General features: G+C 41.3%; 1 long non-coding RNA gene across 1 annotated transcript; it reads left to right on the plus strand.

The window, feature by feature from the left end:
* The first annotated feature begins 3,367 nt into the window (after positions 1–3,367).
* LOC116321269 lies at positions 3,368–8,795 on the plus strand. Its single transcript, XR_005611087.1, has 3 exons — positions 3,368–3,495; positions 6,340–6,678; positions 7,855–8,795. It is a non-coding gene; the product is annotated as an uncharacterized LOC116321269 (long non-coding RNA).
* The last annotated feature ends 1,175 nt before the right edge of the window (positions 8,796–9,970 follow it).

The following is a 9,970-nucleotide window of genomic DNA, read 5'->3' on the forward strand; positions in this document are numbered from 1 at the left end:
GTAGCCGAATAAAAAAAAAAGAGGACAATTTTTTGATTGATGTTTTGTTTCCTTTACAATATTATACATTAAAGTATAATACTGTAAAGGAAACAAAACATCAATCTAAAAATATTTAAAACACAAATTACAACAACAATTTCAATCATCAACTCAAATATTTGGTTCTAATTGAACAAATTTCTATGAACTTGTAAGAACTGTACAACAGGAATCAGTCTGTGTCAGATCCTTATTTTGACATTTCCACTGAAATCACAGGTAACAGGCAAGTGCAACCAAGATCTAGGCCATTTGCTTTTTGAAGTTTGCAAAGACTGCTAAATTTTGTCAGTGGTAGTTCACTCTTTGCAACATAGTAGGCTGTTCTAAACAGATTTTCAGGACTTCTTGTTATGCTTGGTTTATTTTTTAGTATGCTTTTTGCAATTGGTGTTTGTTCTGGGAAAGATATTGCAGACTGGGCAATAATGCATTTCTTGCATTTGTCATGGGTTCTGATGGGGTCTTTCTTAAAATGACTGGTCCCAGTAACAAAGGCGCTTGTCGACTCAGAAATCGAGGGAAACTCACAACACACCCGGCAGAACATGAGGTTATTTAGCTCGTCGTATTCCAGCCACATAAATTCTTTAGTCCATGAAACCATAAAGCTGCGCTTTCTTTTCCCTCATAGTCTGATTTGTCATAACTTTTCCGTTTTGTGGTTGGCTTTTCTTTGGCTGCCCTTCTTCACCCTGACCTCTCTTGTTTGGCTCTGCAGAACTAAAATACCTGCTTAAATCCATCTGCTCTTACATGCATATTTACATAACGATCAGCAATTCTCTGCGTAATCAGCCTCTATCACGTTTAAGCTTGCTGCAGGAGATTTCACTTGTCATGTTTGATAGTAAGCTAACGATTGATAAGACGATGTCAGAGGAAGTGGTGTGCAATTAATCTGTGACTTACCAATTAGTGCTGTCGCTCTCTACACACAGTTAGCGCAAAGTGAAAGTGAAAGCAAAAAACAAGCGCAAATTCAAACGCGATTTCAATGTGTCACATATTGACAGTGGCTCATCGATGCCGATGACATAATTACTCAGCTACATTTGCGAAAGAATGCAAAAGCATTGACATATCTTTCCCTCCCATGATAGCCCGACGGGCAGGGGCTGAGATGGATTTTGGTAGCCCGACTGGAAAAATCGCTAGCCCGGGGACGTCGGGCTAGCGATTTTACGAGCCCTGTAAAGGGTAAACCTGTTTCTCCATCACCAGTTCAGCTCTGATGATTCAGTAAGGACATCTCCTGGTTTGGACCAGCCGCAAAATTAAAATCAAATGAATTCTAACAACAGCTGATCAAGCTTAAACGTGCTGCTGTTGTTTAGCGCGATAAACAAGAGCGAAAAGCCGATCGTTGATCAGTTTCACGATTGAAGTTGCAACAGGCCAGAGAATGACAGGGAGGCTTCATAACGACAGAATAAATTGTAATATTTTCTCTGAATGTGGGGCGATTCCGCTTTTATACGGCAACTCTACGGACTAACCGTTATGAATAAAATAAAGTTCAACGTCAGTAACTTAGCGCGCACACAGCTCTATAGAAACTCCTGTGCAATTCATAACTTCTTACCTGAAATTCAGTTCACCTCACGCTCCTGCCTTAGGTTTGCCTGATCCACGATCTACCACCGGTCGATCGGCGGTCCCCGCGCCGCCTCCTATGTCTCGTTCCGCATGTTTTTCTGACACACACGGTAGATAGCTGCTCTCTGTTGTAGCTGCGCGTTAGCCAAGACCAAACAACTCAGTTATTATTTCCACATCGACCAGCATCATCGGCCCATATAAACGAAAAATAAGTCCACCTAAGACAGTCTGTTGGCGGCGAACAGGTGATGGTCAGCAGTCTCACTGAAGGCAAGCCCGGTGCTCGAAGGGTCGCTAGCCACGCTAGCTAGTTAGCCGGCAACATCGTCAGATATAATATGGGATGTTTTGACAAAACGAGCAGATATTTGAAGTTTACACACCTACATTCTCGCCTGAAAATATCTTAAAATTCATTTTGTGACCTAGAAACACGAATAAAAGACGTTTAAAACGAAGAGGTGTCCGCCATTGTTGAACTCGGCAGAGGCGTGCTATGCATTATGGGATATTGAGTTTAAAAACAAGCATACAGATTTCGGCCGTACTACTCCCGGTATACCACTAGAGAGAGCCAACCCACCACAAATAAAGTCTGTTTCTATGGAAATTGGCCTAAATTTGCACTAAAATCTAAATATTTCAAAAACTATAAAAGTCATGAACACCAAAAGTGTATATACCATACTAGTCCAGCTCCAGCCGCACAAAATGATCTAACATATGTAACCCTATTGTCAAAACTGTTAGGCAGAGAGGCGGGAAAATTTTCACTAAAATATTAATATTTAAAAACTATAATAGTTATAAACACCAAAAGTCATAGCACACCATTCCTGATCCAGCCGCACAAAATGAGGTAACATATATGAAGCTTGTCTCAAAACTGCGGGGCGAGATTCGCTGCAAAATTTCAGGCGGAAACTGGAGAATAATAATAATAATAATAATAATAAATCCGACGAATAGTAATATGTGTGCCTCTTGTCATAGGCACACATAATAATAATAATAAATCCGACGAATAGTAATATGTGTGCCTCTTTCCATAGGCACACATAATAAATCCGAGGAATAGTAATATGTGTGCCTCTTGGCATAGGCACACATAATAATAATAAATCCGACGAATAGTAATATGTGTGCCTCTTGGCATAGGCACACATAATAATAAATCCGACGAATAGTAATATGTGTGCCTCTTGTCATAGGCACACATAATCAATGACCTGGTGTGTGTGAGAGAGAGCGAGAGCGATAACACGGTCACGTGAACTATTCTCGAAAATAATTTGCGCGTCTAGATTGTTATTTACGGTTTAACGTGTGTCAAAGGTTTTGTGTTGCCTTCAGCCTGTAAATTTAACGATGTATAGTTCCAAAGTTTTGATTCGCTTACATTACACCTCTGTCTAAAAATAAACCTCTGATGGCGTATATGAAGAATGAGATGCAGTATTAGTTGTAATACTCTTAGAGATTATTTAGAAATTACCTTATAGCATGCATAAGTTGTGCATCGCTTAAGGTATAAAACATTTGGTATGAAACATTTCATAAAAAATAGAAAAGAAAGACAGATGTGTTTAAAATGCCTTTAAAACAGCTGTACTTTCTCTTGAACGATGGATTACTGAGTTTAGGTGGGGCATATACAATGACACATCCCCACCCCCCCTCCCAAACACCACCACTACCACCACACACGCGCGCGCGCGTGCGTTTAAGTTTCAGAACAAACGGATTCAGACTTTCAGTGGGTGCAGATCAACAGTTGCGCAACTTTCTTGCAGACATGTCAACCATTGCCGTTTTCCTTTCCCTTCCGATCTTCGCAAGCTTTTGCAGACGGTAAGATGATGGGTTTTACAGACGCCTGGCGAAAGATGTGACTGTGTGTGTGTGTTTGTAAACGGAAATGTAAGCATTGATGATTTCATCATGCATTTTGCAGTGTTTGCAGGATAAAAGCAGTTTGTGTTTGAGTTCAATAAAATGTCAGTGAGTTTAAGACGTGTTTGATGTACAATATAGAACAGCCTGCAGACCAGGTGAAACTCTGTGTGTCTTAAGCAGAAGTGAAAATGTCTGGCTTGTTTTGTTATGTAGTTTCAAACAGATGCAGGTTTTACAGCTGTTTCCGCAGACAAGCAAAGAAATTCATGCTTAGTAGGTACTTCCCTGTTCTATCAAGTGTGCGTAAACAACTATGTGGCACGTGCACTTGCTCCTCCTCGTTCACTGGGTTTTTTATGTTATCACGTTGTACAGACACGCGCTGGCTGCAGCTGGCGTGCAGCTATTTTCTAGCAGCAAATAAAAACATTTGATATTGGTGTAACTCCCTACTGTGACAACACCTCTAATTTACACAAACATACGGAAAAGGGCACTAAAAGAAACAAGATATCTGGAAGCTTCCCCATCACAGAGGTCACTGGAAGTGTGGTTATTGATTATCATAGTTGTTACTTTACCAGACTGGTTACCTGAAAGTATTTTCAGACATTAAAGTGATATATTTGAAACGTTTTGAATGCATTATTTACCCTCAACCTGAAGTATAAAAACAAAGTAAAGAATATAATAACTATATTAATCATCCAGTGTCCATTGGAATAGAGCATGGATAGGACCAGTTTGAATGTTGGCTAGCAGGAACCGAGTGCATTGTTTCAGTCCGGTTTATTGGCCTTTGGAGCAGTGGTGTTTCATCAGGACAAGCGAGGTAACTAGTGCTTGCCTTTTCAAATCCATGAGTAAAACGTAATAAAGTATATCTGGTAGATTTGTATTGTTTATTGTCATTTATGCTTAGAAATATTTACTCATATATGCTTAGAAGTATATAATCATTTATAGATTGAAAGAATGTCTCATCCTAGGAGGTCTGTAACAACTCTGTGTAGCATGAAGAGGGGGGTGCGTTCACTCCTCTTCAGAGGAGAGGTCGTATCTTCTCTAAATATCAAAAATGTGGGATACTGTTTGTCCGTGATTTGGACAGCCCAGCGCGTGCTCCCGACGCAGGGAAAATCAATTCTGCGGGGGAGACCTACCTCGGCACTTGTGCAGGCGAAGCCAAAGGGAAGATAGGCTTCACCATATTTTCTAGTCTTTGGCTTAGAATGCAGTTGGTTTGGAAACATATTCAGCGATGCTTCATCTCATGCTTTGCGTTTGTGTGGGTGCCCCGTGCTAGCAGTGTCCAAGCATTGTTTTTTTTTTCCTTTTCATGCCGCGCCCCCACCTGAAATGGCGGGCGGGCCCCACACTTTAGGAAGGTCTGCTCTATTGTATCAAGTTACAAGTAATTGCTTTGCTTTTAACATTCTTACTGCATTTGTGTCAGCAGTAGTTCCAAATGGTTCGCTGTTTTTTGGTTTGCTTTGTATGACTCAAAGTCAGAACTGAGATGCTTTTGGAACAGCACAGGTTATGAATCATGTCATATGATACATATGATGGAAAAGTGTTTCCTCTTCTTCAGGGGGCTTATTGATCTTGTTTGTAAAAGTTAGGAGCTTTTTTGTTTTGTCAAATAACACATCAGGCATAAAGCATGAAACATGCCTAAGCATGACAGCAGCAGGTGAGACTATAATAACAACAGCAGAAGTAAGAGTTCACCAGGTCCACCCTGCTAAAATCAGGGAAAATCGGTATGGTACACAAATGCTAGGATCACAGTACAACAGGAAATAAATAAATTAACTCCATCTTCCACATGCCTGTGAGAAATAGGTCACGGGTACCCCGTCTAATCAATCTGTGATAAGTGGAGATGGGCGGACTGATCCAAATATCCATAGTTCCAATGCTGGTATTGGTACTGTTGGTAGTGGCGTAATAGGGTACTTTGTTTCTATCCTCTAAGTTTAGTTTGTTAACCACTGAATTGTTTTTAATTCCTAATTATTTAAAGATAGCTCAAATATACAATATGAAAAATGCCTGAACGTTTTTGTCTTGGTTGTCACATCTGTTTTATTCATAGCCTGTAAAACATTTACATTTGCCCACAGTGTTTTAGAGGAAGGCACACTCAAATTCCAGGTCTGCTAAAGCCCAGTTTCATAAAATATATGAAAAACTGAATGATTTGCTTTGTTGTATTTAATTAGGAAGTCAAAATCATTGCCTCCATCAGTTCATCACGGTTTCCCTGCATAAAACGTGCCGAGGTTGTTGTTGTGTGTTTGAGGGTGGCAGTTGAAAAGCTGCAGCCAAGTGTGTTAGGAGATCCAACAACTGAAAAAAAGGGTGTGAACTATGTGGTTGGGTCCATCATTCTGTTACACCATCTTTATGGGTTAAAATGATCAGTATTAGAATTAGCAATAGTGGCCCTGTGTTTACTTGGTATTGGATCAGTATCTAAATTTGCAGTATTGAACAGCACTAGTGATTCTCGAGCCAGGAGAAGAGTAAATGTTCATCCTGCATTCACAAGTACTGGTTAGGGGAAGACTATCATGGCCTTATCAGACTTTAAATAGATATCACTCTGTTCTTCGGTGCACGTATCACTGTCCGTCCTACAGAGAAGGTCTTATTAAACAAGCCACCACCACTATTTGTATATGACAAAAATAGTCATAATATAAACCTCTAATTTGTACCCTCACAAAGATGTGCAGTAACACGTTACTGATGTTTGTTTTTATCTGTTCTCTTTGTGTTTATATCCCACAGAGCTCAAAGTGAGGCCTGGAGAAGATTCCATTCTTCAGTGTCAGGGTCCTGGAGGTGATGTCATCATCCTGTTCGAGTGGAGAAGATCTGATCTCAAGTCAGACACCTATGTGTTCTTCTTCTGAAACCAGCGTCCATATGAAAACTACCAGCATGAGTTCTTCAAAGGCCGAGTGGAGCTGAGAGATCCATCCATGAAGGACGGAGACGTTTCAGTGATTCTGAAGAATGTCAGCACCAGCGATACAGGAACATACGAGTGTGAGATTACAGCCAGGAATAAAGAAGGTGTCACAACTGAGACTAAGCACTCTGTCAACCTCACAGTCACCACCTCAGGTGAGTTTCTAGATAGATGTTTGACTTACAGTGTCCGATCTGTGTGTGATTCTGTGTTAGTTTGTTAGGGTGTCAGCAGTGAACTTCTCCAATCTTAGCCTCTTGGTGGTGGAAAATTGCACAGTGAACCACAAGGTCATTTAAACTTATTGCACCAGCTCTGTCTGATAACTTGTTGCTTATAACTTGTCTGCATGGTGAACATAGACATGGGGAGGACACAGTCCAGTGTACTTCTAGAGCCAGTGTCAAGCTCAGATACATGGGGAGGGTTGTGTCAGGAATCAGACATACAATATTTGACAAATCAAACATGTAAATCATTACAAATGGGTTTAGCACACTGGATCAGTCTGGGTTAACACTTACTGCCCCTGGTGCTTTTGGCCAAAAGGGTGAAACTGTGCAACTGTTGGCCAAAGACAAAGGAAGAGATGAGGGGGGTGGTGTGTTAGGAGGCAGTGAGAGAGAAGGAAAGGCAAGAGTGTGGAGACCTTCAAAGTAGGACAGTAGATATACTGTGTGGGTAGGAGACCAGGTGAAAGGAAATCAAGGCCAGGCACACTGGAGGTGGATTCAGACTTTTCTACTGTGGTGTTGTCAGAAAGAGAAATGGAGTAGGGACAATTGTTAATAAAGAACTTCAAAGGTAATCCAAGGACATGATTGTAAGTCATTAAAATCATCAAAATAAATATTTGTAAGTGACTCAGAAGAAGAACAAAATAAATTCACCTTAGCTGCCGTCACATGTGGGAGGTGAAAGAGAGTCAGATAGGATGAAGAGTTTAAAGCTGGAAACTGGAGCAAGTTGGGTGAAATGGAAGTAGCTTTTTGTTTTGAATCATGTCGTGTCAGTCGATAATAAATGCATCTGCAGCAGTTTGAGAGAGAAAATGAAAAAAGAAGACTTTCTGCAGCCAGTGTAGTCTTTTGCTGCTGGATGCTGTTCTTTGCTCCTGTTAGCTGCTGAATATGCTGTAAAACTGTCAACCATGACCACAGCAGCTCTACACAACAGTTGATAGCCAAAAATCAGCAGATGCAATCAATATGTATTATTCTGATTGTTCTGCATTACTCCCAGCAGCTATATAACAGTTTGAAAAAGTGAACCATGAAATATTTTCAGCATACTCGGTGGTTAGACTCCTCACACCTGTTTCTACTCTGCAGGTTTCATAGATGAAGACACCAAGGATGGAGGAGACAAGGATGGAAGAGACAGGGATAAGTTGCTTCCTTTCATAATACTTCTTTGGTTTTTATTTTCTTTATAATAATTAGTTATTTGCATACATAGCCACAGAAAACAGCATAGAAATTATCTGCAGCTAACAGCAAATGTTAAACAGCTGATGTAAAATGCCTGAGGTCTGTGTACTGCTGAATGATTGGAGGTCCTGCTGTTCCATAAAGATGTGAATGTGTTTGAAAAGGTGTGATTTTAATCTTTACTCTCAAACACTTAAACAGCTGAAAGAATAAAAACTAAAACTGTCAGGAGCAGGTTAAGCATGACTTTACTAAATCCAGTGAATGGAGCACAAACTGTAGATGATTTGAAGCTGAAACCCAGAACATAATCTCCTCCTGACAGTTTATTTTTATCCTTTCAGCTGCATTTTAAATATAACAACAAAATTCAAATTCAAATTTGATATGAAGCCAGCAAGTGCAGTGCAGGTGTCCTGTTTTTGATTGTTTAGAACAATCAAACAGGCGTAAAATTGTTTGCTGCTAAAACAAAAAGAAGATCAACGAGTAAAGTTGAGTTTAGAAATTTAAATTTAGACCCTCCTACTCTCACTACAGATGTCCGAGGGATCTTCCATGAATTATGATGCTATTTTCCAGAGAATTGATTGGTCAGTAGGCTGTGATGTTTATAACTGTTGATTTCACACAACATAAGTTACCATGACGATTTACCCCGGTAAGAAGAAAACCACGTTTAGTACAGAAAACCCTGAAGTTACCTGAATACGGCAAAATCAGTGGTTTGTACTGTATGTTTCATTGCATTGTTATTCTACTTCTTTGTTAGTCAGTGGTTTGTTTGTTTGTCAGGACATTGCGAACCACATTTTTTTTTTTTTTTTTTTTTTTTTTTTTTTTTTTTTAACCTGTCCCGTTTGGTTCTTTTGCCATCAGAATTATTGTCTAAAGGCGAAGAAAGATGCCCAACGGATTTACTTTACCAAATGGACCATCCCAGCCTTGCCGTAATGGTCCATTTGATTCACCTTTTATTGTTTATTTTATTTTGACTTGCTGAATACGGGACAGACTTGACTGGTGGAAAGAAAGGGGAGAAAGAAAGAGGAAAGAAAAACAGCTGAGAAGAGGGACGGGGAGAAGGGCAAAACCAAAACCAACAGAATAAGCAGACAAAAATACATATATCGATCACCTGGATCACCTGTTGAGAAAGAAAAAAAAGAAAGCAAGCAGAAGAAAACGAGAGTAATAAACAAGATCACAATGATATATGGGAATATGACAGTAAATACTAAATATTAAACATTATTGTGCAGCACGTGGGATCGACAGCGCACAGTGTGCTTTGAGGTAGGAGCCAAAAAGGGTGTAGTTTGTGTGTGTGATCACCCGTGTGTGCACCTGTGAGCATGAACGCGCTTGTTTTTAAAAAGGTTCCTTCATGTAATGATCTGCTAGAGGGTGTGGGGGCCACTGCCCCGACCTCCAGGGCATGAAGCAGGTATGGAGGAGATCAAAACTCCAGACATCCAGACGCCCCAGAACACAAGAGACCAAGGAAGACCAACAGAGGGGCAGCATGCTATCCCAGAAAGAGCTGAGGAGAGTCCCAGATGAGGGGTCACTCAGCAGCCGCGAGCAGAAGCCGGGGGTTGCAGTGGCGTGCCCGTGAGCTCCGCCGGGCAGCCAGCTGTGCCTGAGTGACCGAGCCCGGGCTGAGAGGCCGAGGCACCCCATCCCAGTGGCCCGAGCGAGCCCCAGGCTCCAGGCCCCGATAAGCAGCCGCCAAGGAGTGAGCCGGTGGGTACCTGGGCGCCACCCGGACACAAAGAACCACCAATGCACCGATGTCTGAGGGCGTCTGCCACCGGCAGGGGAAGTGGTGGGGGAGATGGGCCTCAAACCTTGGAGGGCCTGAGATGTCCCCAGAGAGGTGGCGTCTGATACCCAACCTGACATAAAGACACAGACAAACAGGCACACACAGATACAAACATCTATTCCCACCCTCATGCTCTCATATACAATTACTCAACACTCACCCAACGTGGAGACGGACATAAAGAGACGC

This window comes from Oreochromis aureus, linkage group 3 (genome assembly GCF_013358895.1).
Source record: "Oreochromis aureus strain Israel breed Guangdong linkage group 3, ZZ_aureus, whole genome shotgun sequence".
Taxonomy (NCBI): Eukaryota; Metazoa; Chordata; class Actinopteri; order Cichliformes; family Cichlidae; genus Oreochromis; species Oreochromis aureus.